Raw genomic sequence first — 21,487 nt, 5'->3', positions numbered from 1 at the left:
ATAATAAAAAGACAAAAGACAAAATCTAAATAAAAGAAAAATTAAAAAGAAAAAAAAATAGGACCTGATGTGCAGTAGACAATGGATGCCATGAAAAATCAGAAATTGGAACTCCATTCGTACACGTAAAGGTAAAGATCTTTCATTCATCTGCTCTAGCTTGTGTATGCGTAATCAATCTTGAAAATTTTCTAACCATGCATGCATGTGTGTTAGCTGTGGAGAGGCACCATGGATCCGCAAGGACACGGAAAATGAATGTACGAAGAACACCACATGCTCGCAAATCAGATGAGGATGCAAGAGACGATAGTGAGGTCATGGATCCATGAACGCATGCAAACGACAACTGGAGCTGGTCGATCCGAAAGCAAAGGTATAGATCTACACTCACCAATGTTTAGTCTTGATTTTTTTTTTTTTGTTTGGAAATCGGAACTTAATGAATTTCAGTCGCAGTAGTGAGAAATAGGCCCCTATATCTGGATCAGGATGGAACAGAAAATATGAGACCAAATGTGACTTGGAACCAAAACGTTGAAAACCCTAGATCCTGTTAACAATGTGAACAACAAAAGGGCTAACAGGACTGCACACTTCGTTTTGAACTTAATAACTGCATGCTCCATTGATGTGAATACGCCCAGTCAAATTACAAGTGGCTGGTGACCCTACTTTTGTATTCATGCAAGGTATAAGACTTCAATCGGCAAGTAGAAGGATGGAGGTCCACCAAACCGCAACGATCCAAGAAACTGAAGGTATAAAACTCGTCTTTTGCGCTGATGTAGAATTAGATCTGCACTTTGAAACCCCCAAACTTTAACGCTGTCATAAAGATCTGTTGAATTAGTATCTCATACTCAAATATTGTTTTCAGGTTCGTACAGTCCAGCGAGGCTCAACCAAATGGAGGTACTGGGAAACCAAAAGAAATTCCCAGATGCGCATTTGCATAGGTATAATCCCGAACATGCTCCATATTTCCTTCGTCGATTTATGCTTTGAGTAACTGCTATGGTTGATGGTAAAGTAGACTTGCTGCTAGGTGCATGATTCCAGCACTTTCCATTCTGTTTCTTGTTTGTGCCTTGCATGTTTTGAAAGCAACCTGCACATTCGTAGACCTGTGTATCAGATTCGCATAGATACTGCCATAAAAAGATAAATTAAAAAAAACAAAATATTTTTGTATTTTTCAAATTTTATTTGTTTTTTTTTTTTTTACTTTTATAATAAGTGAAACAAATAGGACTGACATTAACAACCATAAAATACTTGACTGAATTTAACAGAAACTAAAAAGAATGGGGATAGAAAGTTGGGTTGCCTCCCAACTAGCGCTTTAGTTAACGTCTATAGCTAGACATTGCTGAAGGTTAGTGGTCAAATCACTGGTTCCTTTAGAGTCATTGACTCAGCTGCAATGTCAAATGGTGCTTCCAAGTAGTGTTTGAGTCGATGGCCATTTACTTTAAACTCAAAACCTGTCTCCCCATGTTTAATATCCACAGCCCCGTGTGGATAAACTTTAGTAACAATATAAGGACCCTGCCACCTTGATTTTAATTTTCCAGGGAATAACTTCAACCTTGAATTGAAAAACAAAACCTTTTGACCTGACTGAAACTGTTTGTGAAGAAGTTTGCTATCATGGAATGCTTTTGTTTTCTCTTTGTATATCTTTGCACTCTCATATGCATCATTTCTGAGTTCTTCCAACTCGCACAATTGCAATTTGCGTTTTTCTCCAGCTGCATCATACGCATAATTAAGCTCCTTAATTGCCCAATAAGCCTTATGTTCAAGCTCCATAGGTAGATGGCACGCCTTACCATAAACAAGCCGAAAGGGGGACATCCCAATCAGTGTTTTATACGCTGTTCTATAGGCCCATAAAACATCATTTAACTTAACACTCCAGTCTTTGCGGCTGGCATTGACTGTTTTCTCTAAAATACGCTTAAGTTCTCTATTAGAAACTTCAACTTGCCCAGAAGTTTGAGGGTGGTATGCAGTGGCCACCCGATGACTTATCCCATATTTAGCAAGTAATGCAGCAAATTGTTTATTTAAAAAATGCTTGCCCCCATCGCTGATAATTGCCCTAGGTGTTCCAAAACATGGAAAAATAATGCCCTGGAGGAATTTCAGTACCACAGATCCTTGATTTGTTGGTGTTGCAATGGCCTCGACCCACTTAGAAACATATTCAACGGCCACCAATATGTACTGATTGCCATTGGATGATGGGAATGGTCCCATAAAATCAATGCCCCAAACATCGAATAATTCAACCACCAAAATACTTTGTTGTGGCATTTCATTTCGCTTGGACTGATTTCCCACTCGTTGACATCTATCACAAGCCTGACACCAAACATGAGCATCTTTAAAAATAGAAGGCCAATACAACCCACTTTGTAATATTTTAGCTGCTGTTCGTTTTCCCCCAAAATGACCACCACAAGCATGCTGATGTGCAAACGTCAGAACACTTTCTTGCTCTTCTGCAGGAATACACCTACGAATAATTTGGTCTGGGCAATACTTGTATAGGTAAGGCTCATCCCAAAAATAATACCGAACCGTTGCTAAAAACTTTTTCTTTTGCTGGAAAGTTATATCTGGCTGCAAAATACCCTTAGCCAAATAATTGACAATATCTGCAAACCACGGAGTTTTGCTGCAAATGGCCATAAGTTGTTCATCAGGAAAACTCTCATTTAAAGGAAGTAAATCATCTTCAGCTGGGCTGGTGCTGACCAGCCTGGATAAGTGATCAGCCACAACGTTTTCACTGCCTTTTTTATCTCTGATTTCTAAATCAAATTCTTGCAGAAGCAAAACCCAACGAATTAACCTTGGCTTGGCATCCTTTTTAGATAATAAATATTTCAATGCAGCATGGTCTTTGTAAATGATAACCTTAGCCCCAACCAAGTAAGATCTAAACTTTTCCAATGCAAAAACAACTGCCAATAGCTCCTTTTCAGTGGTTGCATAATGCAATTGTGCATCATTTAATGTCCTACTAGCATAGTAGATGACTTGAGGAATTTTATCTTTTCTCTGACCAAGAACTGCCCCAATTGCATAATCAGAAGCATCACACATCAACTCAAATGGTAAACCCCAATTAGGTGCAGCAATGATAGGAGTTGTAGTTAAAAGTGTCTTTAACTTGTTAAATGCCTCTAAACAATTAGCATCAAAATTAAATGGGGCGTCCTTAGCAAGTAGGTTGCACAAAGGACGGCTAATCTTGGAGAAATCCTTAATGAACCGTCGATAAAACCCAGCATGTCCTAAGAATGATCGAATGCTCTTTACTGTAGTAGGAGGCGGCAAATTAGCAATAACATCAATCTTTGCCTTGTCAACTTCAATTCCTTTGTTTGAAACAAGATGTCCCAAAACAATGCCTTGTTTTACCATAAAATGACACTTCTCCCAGTTTAACACTAAGTTTGTTTCTTGACATCTTTCAAGAACTTGAGATAAATTTTGTTGATAAAGATCAAAACTATCCCCAAAAACTGAGAAATCATCCATGAATACCTCAACAATTCTTTCAACCAAGCCTGAAAATATGCTTATCATGCACCGTTGAAAGGTGGCTGGTGCATTACATAGCCCAAATGGCATCCTCCGATAAGCAAAAGTACCAAATGGACAAGTGAAAGTGGTTTTCTCTTGATCCTCTGGTGCAATTGGAATTTGATTGTACCCGGAATACCCATCTAGAAAATAATAAAATGCTCGTCCAGCTAACCGTTCCAACATCTGGTCAATGAAAGGCAATGGAAAATGGTCTTTCCTTGTCCCTGCGTTAGGCTTTTTGTAGTCCACACACATTCTCCAACCTGTAGTCAATCTTGTAGGAATTAACTCATCATTATCATTTTTCACCACTGTAATACCTACACGCTTAGGCACAACTTGTGTAGGGCTAACCCATTTACTGTCAGAAATTGGATAAATCATGCCTGCATCAAGTAGTTTCATTACTTCGTTCCGCACAACTTCTTTCATGATAGGATTTAACCTTCTTTGAGCATCAACTATCGGCTTTACGTCATCCTCCATCAATATTCTGTGCATGCAAATTGTTGGGCTTATACCCTTAATATCGGCTAAGGTCCACCCCAATGCATCTTGGTATTTTCTTAAAACACGCAGTAATTTTTCCTCTTCTATGCTTGTCAAATCTGAAGCAATAATAACTGGCAGCGTTTCATTTCCCCCAAGATGTGCATATTTTAAATGTTCTGGCAATGATTTTAGCTCCACTTTTGGGGGTTGCAATTTAGAAGGTTTCAAGGGCGTTTTCGGCTCTCCAAGGCTTTCGTAAACATGTCTCCAACGTGGTAATTGGGCTGGTACACTGTCTAATGCTGTTACATACTCAAAAATGTCTTCATCCTCTGTTTGTGCTGTATCTGGACTATGTAAAACACTCAATAATGGATCAGATGTCAACTGATGCGAGAATTACTTGACACTCAAATTAAACCCTCGTTTGACAATTGTAGTAGAATGGATAAGTGAGGGATCGTTCTAGACTGGGGATTAGGAGGGCTTGCTAAAACCTTCTAAATTGACTTAAAAACGTAAAAACAATATAAAACACTAAACTAGACTCAAAGAATGTGAAACTAAACGTTAAAACACTAAGACAAACCAAAAGAATCAAAATGCTTTAAAAACACAAACTAAATTGATTTCTAACTATATTGAACATTAAAGCAAAAGGGGGATTGAGGTTTGACGAAAATTGAAATAAACTGGATACTTGGAAACAAAAATGGGCAGATTGTAAACAAGTGTTGTGAAATTAGATGGTTGGTGAATTAGCTAGAGGTTCTTTCTCCACACATGATATTTATGCATATGAATCAATTTCCAGTTATTCCTTCATTGAATTATGAACGACAATGCCCCAAATTAACCGTGACATCACTAGTTAACCCTCAGATTTTCCTTATATTATTGGATTGGATGGCATCATTCGACAACCCAAAACATTCTCAAAAGTTCCCTACATGTCATCATAATAGAGATACAATCGAAGATCATTAAGAATAATGAAAACCATAAGCATTGACAAAGCATTTGCAACTATGACATCATGTTACTCATGCTAAGAATTAAATTTAACGCGATCGTGACAAGCGACCTTCACTACTTTCAAGTATAAGTTAGTAACGATTATGTGAAACCTTCTTAAACTTTAGCCACATATTCATGCATGCTAATTAAGTGTCGACCCTCAATCAACAAACACAAATAAGTTAATCATAAAATAGTTAAGCCAATTGCATTCACGAATCAAGAGTTCATAACCGGAATTCATCAATTCATATCACATAAATAATCATGGTATTGAAATCACCCTAGCCAAAAAGGGTTTAGTTCCTCATAACTTTGAAATCAAAGAAACACCTAAACATTCCAACAACTCAAACTTGAATTGTATGAACGTTTAGGCACTCTTCTCTTCCATTCCTCATATTACAAAACAAAGAGAATTGAATTTAAACATTGAAATCAAAGAAACGCGTAAACATTCCAACAACTCAAACGTGAATTGTATGAACGTTTAGGCCCTCTTATCTTCCTCTTTATTGTGGCACAAGGACTAAGGGATGTTGTTGGTGTGTTGAATGGATTGGGGGATTATGGAAATGGAAGAAATGGAGGAGAAATGGAAGGGAAATGGAGAGAAACTCACGGCTAGGGAGAAGATGGAAGTGTTTGTGGTGTGTTGTGTATGAAATGAGATGATGCTTGAATGAATGAATGCAAGGGTATTTATAGGAGGAGTGGAGGTGTATATGGCTATTTGTTTAATGTGTTTGTGTATTATGATGAATGCATGTGAGTTAAAGAGGGAGAATATGGTGAAATGATGAAGTAGGAAGGTGGAAATGCATGTGAGATGTTGGAAAGGAAATGGGAATATAAGTAGGCCACGGCATGGGAGTTGTTTTGTTGGTGTAAATGTGCCATGGTTGCAATGATGAAGAATAAAGGGTGCATGTGGGGTGGAATTGAATGAATGCAAAGTGAATGAATAATGAAATGAGTTAAAGAGGGAGAATGTGGTGAAATGATGAAGTAGGAAGGTGGAAATGCATGTGAGATGTTGGAAAGGAAATGGGAATATGAGTAGGCCACGGCATGGGAGTTGTTTTGTTGGTGTAAATGTGCCATGGTTGCAATGATGAAGAATAAAGGGTGCATGTGGGGTGCAAGAAATTGTAAAACTCCCTGGATCTTTCTTTTTGGGTGGTAATTTGTGCTGTAGAACTGCGCTGCACTGTTCAGTCAAAACAACTTTTTCAAAATCAACCAATCTCTTTTTGTGAGTGCACACATCTTTCAAAAATTTGGCATATGATGGAATGTTTTTTATTGCATCAAGTAGTGGCAGATTAATCTGAACTTTAGATAGAGTTTGCATGAAGTCCCTCAGTTGCTTGTCTTTTGCTGTTGGCTTCAAACGTTCTGGATATGGAATTGGGGCCTCATAAACATGTTTTGTGCATTTTTCTGTTGCTGGATTGTTTTTGGCAAGTTGTGCAGCGGTAGGTTCTGCAGGTTTTGCAGCAAATTCTGTAGGATTTTCTACAGACTTGTCTTCACTTTTTGCATTCTCACGATTATCATAGCTTTTACCACACCTCAAAATTCTAACAGCACTGCATTCTTCTGAACCCCGTGGATTAGGGACTGTTTGGCTAGGAAATTTGCCTTTTTCTCTTTCTGTGATATGACTTGCTAACTGTCCAAATTGCTTTTCCAGATTTTGAATTGAAGCTTGTACATTCTGCATATTCTGATCATTTTTGTCTATGTACTGCTTTGTAGATTGCATAAACATTTGGAGTGTATCCTCCAAAGAACGTTTGGGTTGCACAACTGGCTGCTGTACATGATTTTGCTGAAAATGTTGCACCTGCTGGTTTCCTCCCCACTTCATATTTGGGTGATCCCTCCAACCTGGGTTATAAAAATTAGAATATGGATCATTTCTAAGTCTCTGAAAATTGTTAAATGCATTTACTTGTTCTGCCACGTGTTCAGGATAGGCGTCTTTGTGTGGGCAGCCCATAAAATCATGATTTGGCATGCTGCAGATGCTACAAACTGCCGCAGTAGGCTGCTGTACAGCAACCTGCTGCACTGGTACTGTTATTTTATGTAAAAGCATGTCAAATTTTGAGTCAAAATTTTCAAGTTTCCTCTCCATTTTTTCGATTTGAGCAGATACATGTGGAGTTCCAATTGACATATCAAAAACGCCTCTGGTTTGTGTCTGGTCCGCTGCCCATTGTTGTGTCTCTGTAGCCATTTTCTCAAATAACTGAAATGCTTGTTGAGCATTTTTATCTGAAAATGAACCTCCGGATGATGCATTCACATAACTCTTTGTAGTTGGATTTAAACCCCTGTAGAATATTTGCATTCTTGTGTCACCATTAATATCAGCATGAGGACACTTCCTGAATAAATCTGAAAATCGCTCCCAAGCTTCATGGAACTCTTCATTAGGCTTTTGAACAACAGATAGAATTTTAGTTCTTATGTCAAGAGTCTTGGATGCTGGATAAAACTTGCTTAAGAACTTTTCGCTTAACTGTGCCCAGGAAGTGATGCTCCCAGATGGGAGTGTAAAAAGCCATGTTTTCGCCTTGTCTTTTAAAGTATAGGGAAAAAGACGAAGCTTAATAGATTCTGCAGAAAACCCTCTAACCAAAATATTCTTGCAACCCATCAGAAATTCAGTAATGTGCATGTTAGGATCGTCATGAGCTAGTCCATGGAAAGTAGGCAATATTTCCAACATGTGATGTCTAATCTCAAAAGTATCGCCTTCATCTTCTGGATAAACAACGCAACTCGGTAATTCGTTAGCACGGGCTGCTAGTGTTTGTCTCAAAGGTTGCCCAGCTTCGGGCATGGCAAAAGCCATTGTTTCTCTACTTTCTGAAACGCCTAAAATTAGGTGCTGCAGAAAAGTGCCCTTCTGGGAAAGATCAGGTGCCAAAAACTGTTCTCGCCGCTGCTTTCGTAATGTTCTTTCAAACTCAGGATCAAATTGAACAAGCTGTGCAGAATGTGATCTGGTGCTGACCATGCGCAAATTTCAGTAATCTGAAGAAATTAAAAAAACGACAATTAAAATTAAAGAGATTATTTTTTTATTTTTTATTTTTTGCACAAAAATAATTAATTAAGAATATGATAAAAACAAATTAATTAAAACAATCCCCGGCAACGGCGCCAATTTCTTGATAGGATTTTTACCACATGCAAATAGGGTTAAAATCACTGAAAATACTTGCAAGAATACAAGGTAATTGTAGCATAATTGCTCATGCAAGGTCATTGTCCACAAAGATTGTTTGATTAATTCATAATTAAAACAACTCTTAATTAACTATTGAAACAGATTTTTATCAAAGATTTGAGATTTTTGAGTTCGAAAATGTTGAATTAACAATTAAAGAACCTAGAAGTTAGAAAATAAAAGCAGCAAACAGAAAAAAACGTTTTTTAATTAAAACAATTTAGGGAAAGACTAGGGTTAAGCCGTCACCGTTACAATCCTATGCAATTCTATCAATTACTTATAAATTTTCACATCCATGCTTTGAAGGTTAGGTTTTCCTAACGCATATTTTCCTTGTGATGTTCAAGCGAAAACGTATATCTAACATGCAATCCGTCTGTGATGTTCAGATTAAATATAAACATGCAAGACTCATTAAACTTCGTGAAAACCCTTTGAAAAACCATGCAACCCTTAAGAGCGTGATGTTCGCCTTAAGTGAACTTACAATTACTAATCACAAGAAGCCCTCCTCAATTTCAGGGTGATGTTCCAACAGAAATTGCATCAAATAACTTGTCTAAATACCCTAATGGTGATCAATCATTAAAATATATAGATAAATTTAATCGCGGTGATTAATAATTCAAAGCAAACATGCATCCATTCATAAGAAAATTAACAAAATTACATATTCATGCTATGGTTCATGGCCTAACCCTAGCAAAAGAATTAGTTACGCATACTCATAATAAAAATCAAAGGAAATATCATTCAAAATGAGTCAAAGGAATGAAAACACCTTAAAGTAGAAAATATCCACGAACCCTAGCAATCACTCTTTGTCTCTCCCCAAATCATCAAAAATTCCCCCCTCTATTTAAGAACGGCCAAGCAATATAATTGCTGAGCCCCCCTACAAACCCTAAAATATAGTCTCTTATTCCAACTAGGGAAGTCAATAATAAAATCAAATACTTAGAAAACAAAGTCCTAATTAAACTAGGAAAAACTGCAAGGGAACTGTCCAGCTACGTTTTAGCCTCAGAAATCCTCCAAATCCGGCCCATAATGGCTTGTTTTAAAGATCGGGACGTTCTGAACACATCTCCAGAAGGCCACAAACCCATCCGAGGTCATCTTGGACTTCAAAAATGCAATTCAAGCCCAAAACGTCACTATTCCAGCACTGCACATTGCTCATTTATTTTATCGCCAGAAAATAACCGCTTGGTAGAAAATTCTGATATTTTGATACAATCAAGCCAAGTGACTCAGGAACATCCTCCAACTAGAATTACTCCAAAATTCGTCCATTTAATTATGTTTTTCTCCAGAGGAAGTCGAAAGTCCTAAATTAGAAAAACAATTCAAAGTATCAAAATTCTTTCAAAATATTAACCAAAATATACCAAGAATAGGGTTAAATATATACTATAAAATCCGCTCATCAAAATACCCCCAAACTTAGCTTTTTGCTTGTCCTCAAGCGAAACAAGACTCAAACAAAAATAAAAACTTAACAAACTAGACACCTAGCTAAAAATTAACCAAGACAAAACTTCCATCTTCAAATTGCAATCCATAATAAATTTTAACAACTAGAACATCTTTTCAAAAGATCCAACTAATCCCACCACAAAGTCTAAATCATTTACAACTGCTTAGAAAGGAATTCATGAACTTCCCTTGGTGTAAAGTGAACCATCATAGTTAAAGAGACTCGACTAAAACCCTTACCTCTCGTCCATTTTATTTATACTTCACACATACTAACTTCACATATACCTTTTTTTTTTCTTTTTCAAATTCTCTTCTTTTTTTTTTTTTTTTTTTTTATAATTTTTCTTTTTCAGTAACAGTATTGGTCGTGCAATGTCAGTTCACTTAAGCTTTCGATCCAACCCATGTAGCAAGCTTTAGGTCAATGACTCCCAAACCACTAAGGCTTCAGGGCACTAGGTGTAGAACACCCCTAAGGACTTATTAACCCGAGCTGGAAAGGCTACGAAACCAACTAACCACCCTGCCCCATGCCAAAACTCTACCGTTTGACGCGAGAATCACTGCTAATTAGGCAGGACTGGCCCGGTTACTAGGCAAAGTCTCGGGTGAGACAATTATTACTTTATTAGTAACACATACTGAACTTTATTTTATATAGAACAAAACTTAAATACACTTAGACAAAAAGTAAGTGTTTCAATCTCACTCCCCACAAACCATGTTGGTGTGAATGTGCAAAGTTTTCAAAGTATAACTCATGAATTAGTGTCTAAGCAACGATAAATGGAAGTGACTCTACTGTGGCATTAACCTTCACCATGTCCATTTGTTCTAATGTTTAAAATAAACTATGGATATTAACTTAAAAAGAATGAAAATTTTTAACGAACTCAAAAATTAAAAACCTAAAATTTTTGTATTTCCCACCCCCAAACTTAAATCACACATTGTCCTCAAGGTGTGAAAAATAAAAATAAAAATAAATAAATAAAAGACAACATAAAAGGTTATGCGGATCAAAACCAAAAACTAGCTAAAGAAAAAAAAACTAAAAACAACAAAAAAAATAAAAACAGATAAAATAATAAAAAGACAAAAGACAAAATCTAAATAAAAGAAAAATTAAAAAGAAAAAAAAATAGGACCTGATGTGCAGTAGACAATGGATGCCATGAAAAATCTGGATTGGGCCGTGAGAAAATATGCATAGTAACACAAAGCAGCCCACTCGGCTGCACACATGGGAACTCACACACATGCCGCACACGTACCATAAACCCTAGCTGCCTTTAATCCAACATTGGATTCCTGCATGTGCCCTCGAGCCCAGAGCCGAACGGCTCTCTTCTTTTCATTTCAAATCAGCCTGTTAGGTTCCCAATGACACCTACAACCACTCTCATTTCTGAACAACTGTTGGTTTGTTGAAAATAAAAACAAAACCCCCTCTCTTTCTAGAAAACAGGAAGGCATGTCACTGTGTTCTCATTTCAGCTCATCCCTCTCTCTCAACCACACTGCCATCTCCCAAACTTCAAACTAGCACGGATTCGAACTCATATCATCAGCATTTTCAATCCCTAAGCAAAGAGATGCTCAGAAATCAGAAATTGGAACTCCATTCGTACACGTAAAGGTAAAGATCTTTCATTCATCTACTCTAGCTTGTGTATGCGTAATCAATCTTGAAAATTTTCTAACCATGCATGCATGTGTGGTATCCTTAGGCACGGCCAGATTAGGTGTTTGTAGGGCAGTGGCATGCTCCTTGTGCTCCATTTAATTCCTTCCTTGATGGTGGTTCTAGATGCATCCTTCTTGATTGGTTTTGAATGTTCCTGCCCTATATTTTTACTTATACCAATGGCAAAACAAGAACGAACATCATTAGGATTCTCAATGGATTCAGAAACTTTAAAGTTAATCATATCACCACCAAACTCCATAGTTAAGGCTCCCTTGGCCACGTCAATCTTGGTGTGGGTTGTTTTCATGAAAGGTCGTCCAAGTAAGAGTGGCGATGGTGGAGAGTGGGTTGAATCCTCCATGTCAAGCACATAGAAATCTGTAGGAAAAATCAAGTGGTCTACCTGCACCAAAACATCTTCCAAAACTCCTCTCGGGTATGCATTAGATCGATCGGCTAATTGAATAATAACACCATAATTTTTAAGCTCTCCTAGATTCATAGATGCATAAACAGAGTATGGTATGACATTAATTGATGCACCTAAATCTAACATAGCATGTTCGAACCTTGTATTACCAATTACACAAGGGATAGTGAAACTACCTGGATCTTTGGATTTAGGTGGCAGCTTTCTTTGCAACATTGCAGAGACATTCTCACTTACATGTACCACCTCTTTCTCCCGAATCCGTTTCCTTGTTGTACAAATCTTCCTCAAAAACTTAGCGTACTTCGAAATTTGCTTTATTGCATTAAGGAGTGGGATATTGACATGCACCTTCCTAAACGTCTCCAGGATGTCTTTTTCATCCACCTCTGTCTTAGATTGCATAAACCTGCTAGGAAAGGGCACATTTAGTGGAATAGAACTAGACAAATTCGAATTTGGACTTACCTTGGTGGTTTGGGATGGTTTTGGTGCACCAGGGGGTTGAGGCAAGGTTTTGGCTTCCCTTGCCATGGCCTTTGCTCCTTGTTCTTCTTCTTGCAGCAGCTTTACCTCCTTATTAAGGCCTTGTTTGGATGGTTTTGGATGATTTCCAAGCTCCTTACCACTTCTCAACGTAATGGCCTTGGCTGTTTCAAAGCTTCCCTTTGGATTCACAACGGTTGTACTAGGAAGTTTGCCTTGTTCTCTAAACTGCCCAAGGAACTCTGAAATCTACCCTATTTTCTTTTTTACGTCACTCATCTCTTTTTCTTGGTTCGTTATTCTATTATTTTGATTTTGTAATCCCTACGATGTAGAAGTTAGTAATTGAAAAGTTTGATCATTATTGTTTAGCGAACCTGAGTTTTGTTGGGCAGTTTGTGATTGAGGTTGAGATTGTACAAATGGCCTTTGATATATCCTAGGGGGTGGTTGTCGAAGTCCTCCTTGTTGTTGAGGTTGTTAAGGCTCCCTTCACTTGAAATTTGGGTGATCTTTCCATCCCGGATTGTATGTATTTGAGTATGGATCATTCCTTGGTTGATTTGGACTTTGGTACCCCATGGCATGGGCACTCTCCCATCCTTCATTCTTTATCAATTGAGGACATTGATCATTGCGATGTCCTTACATAGAGCACACTCCACATATGGCCGCACCTTGCATTTTGGATCCTTCAACAACCTGAGACACAAGCATAGTGAGATTAGCTAATTGAGATTGAATTTCAGAAATTGCACTTACCTCATTCACTTGTTGTTGCCATGGGGGGTCTCTTTGTCCAACTCCCTCGTATTGTTGTGCATTCAAGGCTCGATTTGCAATTAGGACCTTGGTAGTCACTGGTGTTTTGTCAACCAAAGCACCCCCTGCCGAGGCATCTAGCATTTGTCTCTCAAGTGGAAGGAGTCATTCGTAGAAATATTGAATTAAAATTTCTTCCTTCATTTGATGTTGAGGGCATAACGCAACTAGAGTCTTGAAACGTTCATAATATGCTGGAAAAGACTCCCCTTGGTTTTGTTGAATGCCACTAATTTTCTTCCTCAAAAGAATCACTCTTGAAGTTGGGAAGAATTTCTCCAAGAATGCTCGTTTCATACTTTCCCAAGAAGTAAAGGTTCCGGGTGCCAATTCGTATAGCCAATCTTTAGCCTTTTCCAAAAGAGAGAATGGAAAGGTTTTATCTTCAAAATGTTCCCATCGACATTGATGGGTGTCTTTCTTGAACATATCACTTCAAACTCCTTAAGATGCTTGTTTGGATCTTCCATGGACAGCCCATGGTATTTGGGAATGTGATGCAACAAGCTAGACTTCAATTCGGACTCATCGGTCCTGCCTTGAGTTGCCATAGGATATTGAATGCATAAAGGCAAGGCATTGTCTAATCCCGAGGCCGAAAGTTCTTTGATTGTTCCATTGTCCGCAGCCATACTCTCTTCTTCTTCAAATTTAGATTCGGACTCTGAACTTGAACTAGGTGGATTAGGTTCTGGTTGCTTCTTCTTTTTTCTCAAAGTTCATTCAAAATCGTCGTCAAAATCCAATATGTTTGCACGAATAGGTTGAGAACGATGAGTCATAAACTAGTACCTGAGACAAAGAACAAAAACAAATTAGTAACCACTTTAAAGGGGCATGGCAACCATAAACAAAAAGACACAAAGCCACACAAAAGACACTTTGACACGACATAAACAAAAGGGATTAGCAAGTTTGCTAATCCCCGGCAACGGCGCCAAAATTTGATGTGAAAATTAACTTGACACACAAATTAAACCCTATTTGTGACAATTGTAGTAGATATGTAAGTAGGGATCGTTCTAGACCGGGGATTAACTAGGGATGCTAATCAATACAAATAAGACTCAAAAACACTAAAGACACTTAAAACAGCAACCAACAATCAAAAAGACTCAATTCTAGACCTAACAAGTTATTTGGATGAAAATAGGACTTAACTTGACTCAAAAGACTCAAAGAAAACAGATTTTGATTCAAATAACAAGACTAAATGAAAGGGGGATTGTTTTTGATGAATTTAAAACTTAAAACAAAAACTTTGTAGAAAACACTTTTGAAAAACGAAATTAGGTGAATAAAATGGGTGAAAGGCTAGTTAGAGGGTCCTTCTCCACACATGATATATGCATATAAACCAATTTCAAGTTATTTTTCCTTTAGACTATGAATGACAATGCCCCAAGTTAGTTGCATCGCACAACTAATGATGCGAAAATTAACTTCACACACAAATTAACCCTCTTTTGACAATTGTAGCATATAAATAAGTAGGGATCGTTCTTACACCGGGGATTAGGAGGGCTTGCTAAACACTCTAAACTAACTCAAATAACTAAAATTATCCTTTCAAACACTTAAACTCACGTAAAAAGACTCAAACACGTTCACAAGACTCAAAATAGGCTAAAGACACTCAAAACTGCCTTAAAAACACAATCTGGGCAGTTTTGAGCCTAAACACAAATTTGGACGAAAATTGGTTCTAACTTGACTCAAAACTCTCAAAAACACAATCTAAAACATATTTGGACCAATTAGACACTCTAGAATAAATGGGGATTTGGTTTTGGACGAAAATAAACAAAACAAAACAAATATGTAAACTAGGCAGATTTGGACGAAATTGATGGAATTAAGTGGATGGTGAGATGGCTAGGAGGTTTTTCTCCACACATGGCATACTTGCACATAATACAATTTCCAGTTGCTTAATCAATGAATTCATGAACCTCAACACCCCAAGTTAATTAGGTACGCTTAAATTAACTCTCCGATTTCCCTTAGGTCATTGAATTGAATGGAATTGGCGCATTGCAATCAAATTATTCCTTAAAAATTTTCTATATGAAAGCGCATAAAAGAAAGACAATCAAAGATCATTAGATTCTATTGAAATCATAGGTGTTGACGAGGCATTCATAACTATGAAAGCGCATGATACTTATGCCAAGAATTCACTTATCATAATTGTGACCAACAATCTTAACTACTCATGAATATAAGTTCCCAACGATTAGGTGAAGTTCCCTCATACCCTAGCATCATGTTTATGCATGCAAATCAAGCATGCACTCTCAATTCATATACATAAGCAAGTTTTAATTAAAATAGATAAGCAAATTGAATTCATCATTCATGAAATCACAACTGAAAGTAATCAAATCATCATGCAAATATAACCATGGTTTCGAAATTCCCCCCTAGCCAAAGGGGGGATTAGTTCCTCATGCTTGCACAACAAAAAGTATTGAATTTAAACATTGAAATCATAAGAAAGATTACACCTAAATGCTCAGCAATTCCAAGATGGATTCGATGCACAGATTGGCTCCTCTTCCTCCTCCTTGCTGCGGCACAAAGTGTAGGTGCTGGAATTGGTGGTTTTGGATGGTGTTCCCTTGTTTAGAGGGATGGATGATGGTTGATTATGGTGGGGAAGGGTGCGACAGAAGTGTATGGATGTGTAGGGAGGTGTATGGAGGCTTAGAATGGAGAATGGAGGTGCGGCACAAGGGTTTCTGAATAGCATAAGGGGGTGGTACGAATTTTTGGCTGAAAGTATGCTTATATAGTCCTAGGGTTAAGTAGATTAGGGTTGGACTGAACAGATTTTATGGATTAGGGCCCTAGAATTCGGCCATGGGTTGTCAAATCCACTTAGGAAGAGGTTTTTGGCCCACATAGTTTTATAAAAGGATTTGTATACCCAAATCCACAAGGATTAGGCCTTGGAAATCTGAATCCCAAAGGGATTGGGCCTAGGGAGGTGCGGCTGATTTAGGGGAGAGGTTTGCTTGGCTTGCAAGGCAAGGCCAAGCCTTCTAGAAAGGTTTGGGGCGCCACTTTTCAAGGGCTTATAGAAAGAATGGGTTTTGTGGCTGATTTGGGCCTTCTAGACTAGGATTCTTCTAGAAATAGGTTCTAGAATTATCCATTTAGGTCCCCATGCAATTAGGATTAAGACATGATAATGTTTGGATAGGATAAGATGAGATAAGGTTTGGATAATGTTTTGGATAATGTTGGATAAGGGTAGATAAGGTTTTGGATAATGTTTCCTCTTTTGAGCTCCTACCTTATCCACTTTGTCCCAAGCTTATTCCTTCCTCTTCTTATCACATTTCTAGCCTCTTGAAGTCAAAATTCGTCCATCCATGTTAGCCCAAATGTAAGCTATCCACATAGTGTCCAAAATTGCTCCAAAATGCACCAAAATGACCTTTCTTGATACTTTACCCCATAGGTCCTACAAACACACGAAATTGAGTTGTAATGCGACATTAAATAAGAAATAATAGCATAAATGCACAAGAATAAGCTAGTTAAGTCGCCTAAATATGCTCCTATCAACTAACCATCAAATTTTCCTTATTTCATTGAATTGAATGAATACGCATTACAACCAAATTATCTTTCTCAAGTCCTTTATATGAAACGCATATTAAAGATACATATCAAAAGTCATTAAGTTTTGTGAAAACCATAAGCATTGACAAGGCATTTATCACTATGAAACGCCTGAGACTCATACCAAGGATTTACTTAACACGATTGTGACTAGCAACCTCCACTACTTGTGAATATAAGTGAATAACTATTACGTGAAACCCTCTTATACTCTAGCATCAAATTCATGCATGCAAATTAAGTGTCGAACCCCAACCCACATACATAAACAAGTTTTAATAACTTAGATAACTTAATTTGGTTTTCAATTATGATGAACATGTGGAACTAATTTCTTTTTAATTAGAGGTGAATTCGAAGCCATTATTATATGTTTTATATGAATTGATTACATCCAGTTATTGTTTCTTAAGCCTTGAATGTGATTTGCTTATCTGAGTTATCAAAACTTGTTTATGTATGTTGATTGGGGGTCAACACTTAATTTGCATGCATGAATTTGATGCTAAAGTATAAGGGAGTTTCACCTAATTGTTATGAGCTTATATTCACAAGTAGTGGAAATCATTAGTCATGATTGTGTTAAGTAAATCCTTGGTATGAGTATCATGCTTTTCGTAGTTACAAATGTCTTGTCAATGCTTATGGTTTTCAAAGAACTTAATGACCTTTGATATGTCTTTCTATCATGCTTTTCATAGTTAGGGAACTTGATAAGGATAATTTGGTTGCGATGCGTATCCCATCCAATTCAATGATTTAAGGAAAATCTGAGAGTTAATTTGTGCTATCACGGTTAATTTGGGGCATTGTCATTCATAGTCTAAAGGAATAATAACTAGAAATTAGTTTATATGCATATGTCATGTGTGGAGAAGGACCCTCTAACTAGCCTTTCACCCATTTATTTCACCCAAATTCATTTTTACAAAGTGTTTTATGCAAAGTTTTTGTTTTAAGTTTTAAATTCGTCAAAAACAAGCCCCCTTTTCATTTAGTCTTGTTATTTGAGTCAAAATCTGTTTTCTTTTAGTCTTTTGAGTCAAGTTAAGTTTTATTTTCACCAAAATCACTTGTTAGGTCTAGAATTGAGTCTTTTTGAGTGTTTGTTGCTGTTTTAAGTTAGTTTTGAGTCTATAGAGTCTAGTTTGGTGTTTTTGAGTCTTATTTGTGTTGATTAGCATCCCTAGTTAATCCTCGGTCTAGAACGATCCCTACTTGCATATATACTACAATTGTCACAAATAGGGTTTAATTTGTGTGTCAAGTTAATTTTCACATCATTAATGTCGAAAACGATCCAAATGCACTCCACATAGAAAACATGGTATGTTTGACGCCCCAAAAGTTTTGATCTTTTGTGTACTCAATCTTATGGTCTAAGTAGTGCTTTTAATGTATTTATTTTCTTAAGTTCCAATGGGTGTGAAACGCACACTCATTTGTGTTTATTAATGCCAAAACAGTCCAAAAGCACTTCAAGTAAAAAAAAAAAAACTGTGTGCTTTTGACACCCAAGAAGCATTTGATCATTTGAGTACTCATTCTTATGATCATGGTAGTGCATTACATGTGTTTATTTGCATAAATTCAAATGCGCATCAAACGCACGCTCGTTTGTTTTTGTTAATGCCCAAAAGCATGGTACGTTTGACACCCAATAAGCTTTTGATTTTTTTTTCCAATACTCATTCTTATGGTCCCAGTAGCGCATTACATGTATTTATTTACTTCAGTTCCAATAGGCGCCAAATACACGCTCATTTTTATTTTTAAAATTTGTTTTATTAAAGCCAAAAATAGTCCAAATGCACTATAAATGGAAAAATTGTGCACCTTTGACCAGCAACACACTTTTGATCCAATCTGAAAATTAACTTGACACACAAATTAAACCCTATTTGTGACAATTTTAGTATATATGTAAGTAGGGATCGTTCGAAACTGGGGATTAACTAGGGATGCTAATCAACTCAAATAAGACTCAAAAACACTAAACTAGACTCTATATACTCAAAACTAAATTAAAACACTCAAAACAACAACAAACAATTAAAAAGACTCAATTCTAGACCTAACAAGTTATTTGGACGAATTTTAACTAACTTAGACTCAAAACACTAAATTGGACAGATTCAAACACTCTTCTAATTAATCTAACACACTTAATAAAAGGGGGAGTTGATTTGGACAAGATTAATTAAATTAATCAGAATGTAAACTAAACAGATTAGACACTAAATTAGGTGAATTGAATGGGTAAAAGACTAGTTAGAGGGTCCTTCTCCACACATGCACATATGTAACACAAATTAATTTCCAGTTATTATCCCTTTAAACCATGAATGACAATGCCCCAAATTAATTGTGAGAAGCACAAATTAACTTTCAGATTTTCCTAGTTTCATTGAATTGGATGGAATACGCATCGACAACCAAATTATTCTTATCAAGTTCCCTACATGAACCGTATAATAGAGATACAATCAAAGATCATTAAGCCTTTTGAAAACCATAAGCATTGACTAGGCATTCGTAACTATGAATTGCATGATACTCTTGCCTAGAATTTAATTGACACAATCATAACTAGTGATTTTTACTACTTGTGAATATAAGTTCATAACGATTAGGTGAAATTTCGTTATATTCTAGCATCAAATTCATGCATGAAAACTAAGTATGCATCCTTAATCAACACACAAGAACAAGTTTTCAATAAATTAGTTAAGTAAATTGCATTCACAATTCAAGAAACAAAAACTGGAGGAAATCAATTCATATGAAACATAAGTCCATGGCTTTGATTCACCTCTAACTAAGAAAAATTTAGTTACGCATGTTCATAACAATTGAAAAGCAAATTAAAATAAACATGGAAATGAAACGAGGGAAGAAAGAACTCTGAAAGTCTCCAGTGGATGCAGATTTCTTGTGGCACAAGGTTGTCTTTCTCCTATGGAAGCCATGACAACTCCTTCTTCTCCCTAGGGTTGCGGCAAAGGTTATGTTTCTGAATATATGGTGTGTGGTGTGAATGAATGAATGAATTGAAGGATGAATGGCTGCATAGGGTGTGTAAGGGGGTGCGGCACATTAAGATACATATATAGATATAGCACGGCAAAACCCTAGGAAATTAGAATTAAGGTTAAACTTAGCAGAAACAAGTGATTAGGGTTCCTAGGGTGCGGCAAGGCTTGGAAATTAAGTCATAGCCCAATTAATTTCTAATATGGACTTATACAATCCAAATCCAAGAGGACAAGGGCCAATTTAAATCAGAATCCAAGAGGAAAAAGGTTAGGGAAATTCGCCCAAAATTGGGCCTTCTAGAAACAAGGTGTTTTGTGGCTGATTTTGGCTCTTCTAGAAGAAATAAAAGGGGGAAGGGTATGGCACCCTTTTAGGGTCAGATAAGGCTTCTAGAAATCATGTTTTTAGGTCCACTTGCAGCTAGAATTAAGGTGGAACAAGATTAGGTTAGGATAAGATAGGAGAAGGTTTGGATAAGATAAGGTTGTTAGGATAAGTTTCCATATTTCTTGCTCTTTCCTTATCTTCTTTGTCTTGAACTTGTCTCATCTGATTTGTAGCATGCTCCTAGCCTCTTTTTACTCCAAATTCATCCATCCACCTTGCTCCATATACAAGCTATCCATAATAAGCCCAAAATTGCTCTAAAAGGCACAAAATTGCCTTTTCTTGCCAACTTTGTCATTAGGACCTACAAACACACGAAAATCGCTTAAAACACTATAATAAGTAGTAATTAGCTAACTAAATGTAAGGAAACAACATAACTAAGTAGCATAAATATGCTTGATGTGAAAATTAACTTGACACACAAATTAAACCCTATTTGTGACAATTGTAGTAGATATGTAAGTACGGATCGTTCTAGACCGGGGATTAACTAGGGATGCTAATCTATGTAAATAAGACTCAAAAACACTAAATTAGACTCTTTGGACTCAAAACTAACTTTAGACACTTAAAACAGCAACCAATACTCAAAAAGACTCACTTTTAGACTCAATAAGGGTTTTGGACGAAAATAGGACTTGACTAGACTCAAAAGACTTAAGGAAAACAAGTTTTGACTCACATATGAAGACTAAATAACATGGGGATTCTTTTTGACGAAAATAAAACTTAAAACAAAACTTTGTAGAAAACACTTTATAAAAACGAATTTAGGTAAATGGGTAAAGGCTAGTTAGAGGGTCCTTTTCCACACATGATATATGCATACAAACCAATGTCCAATTATTACTCCTTTAGACTATGAATGACCACGCCCCAAATTAGTTGCATCGCACAACTAATCCTCAAGTTCTCCTTATGTCATTGAATTGAATGAAAACGCATTACAACCAAATTATCTTTTTCAAGTTCTTTATATGAGATGCATAACAAAGATACATATCAAAAGTCATTAAGTTTTGTGAAAACTATAAGCGTTGACAAGGCACTCATCACTATGAAACGCATGAGATTCGTGCCAAGGATTTACTTAACGCGATTGTGACTAGCAACCTCCACTACTTGTGAATATAAGTGAATAACAATTACGTGAAACCCTCCT

The 21,487-nt window shown here is 36.8% G+C and overlaps 1 non-coding gene across 1 annotated transcript; it reads left to right on the top strand.

Annotated features, from left to right (window-relative positions):
* The first annotated feature begins 7,487 nt into the window (after positions 1 to 7,487).
* Positions 7,488 to 7,593, top strand: LOC125480077. Its single transcript, XR_007260486.1, has one exon. It is a non-coding gene; the product is annotated as a small nucleolar RNA R71 (small nucleolar RNA).
* The last annotated feature ends 13,894 nt before the right edge of the window (positions 7,594 to 21,487 follow it).

This window comes from the organism of the source record quoted next, unplaced genomic scaffold (genome assembly GCF_019419815.1).
Source record: "Pyrus x bretschneideri cultivar Hongxiangsu unplaced genomic scaffold, Pyrus_bretschneideri_v1 Contig31, whole genome shotgun sequence".
NCBI lineage: Eukaryota > Viridiplantae > Streptophyta > Magnoliopsida > Rosales > Rosaceae > Pyrus > Pyrus x bretschneideri.
This window is presented reverse-complemented; position numbering and strand designations above follow the sequence as displayed.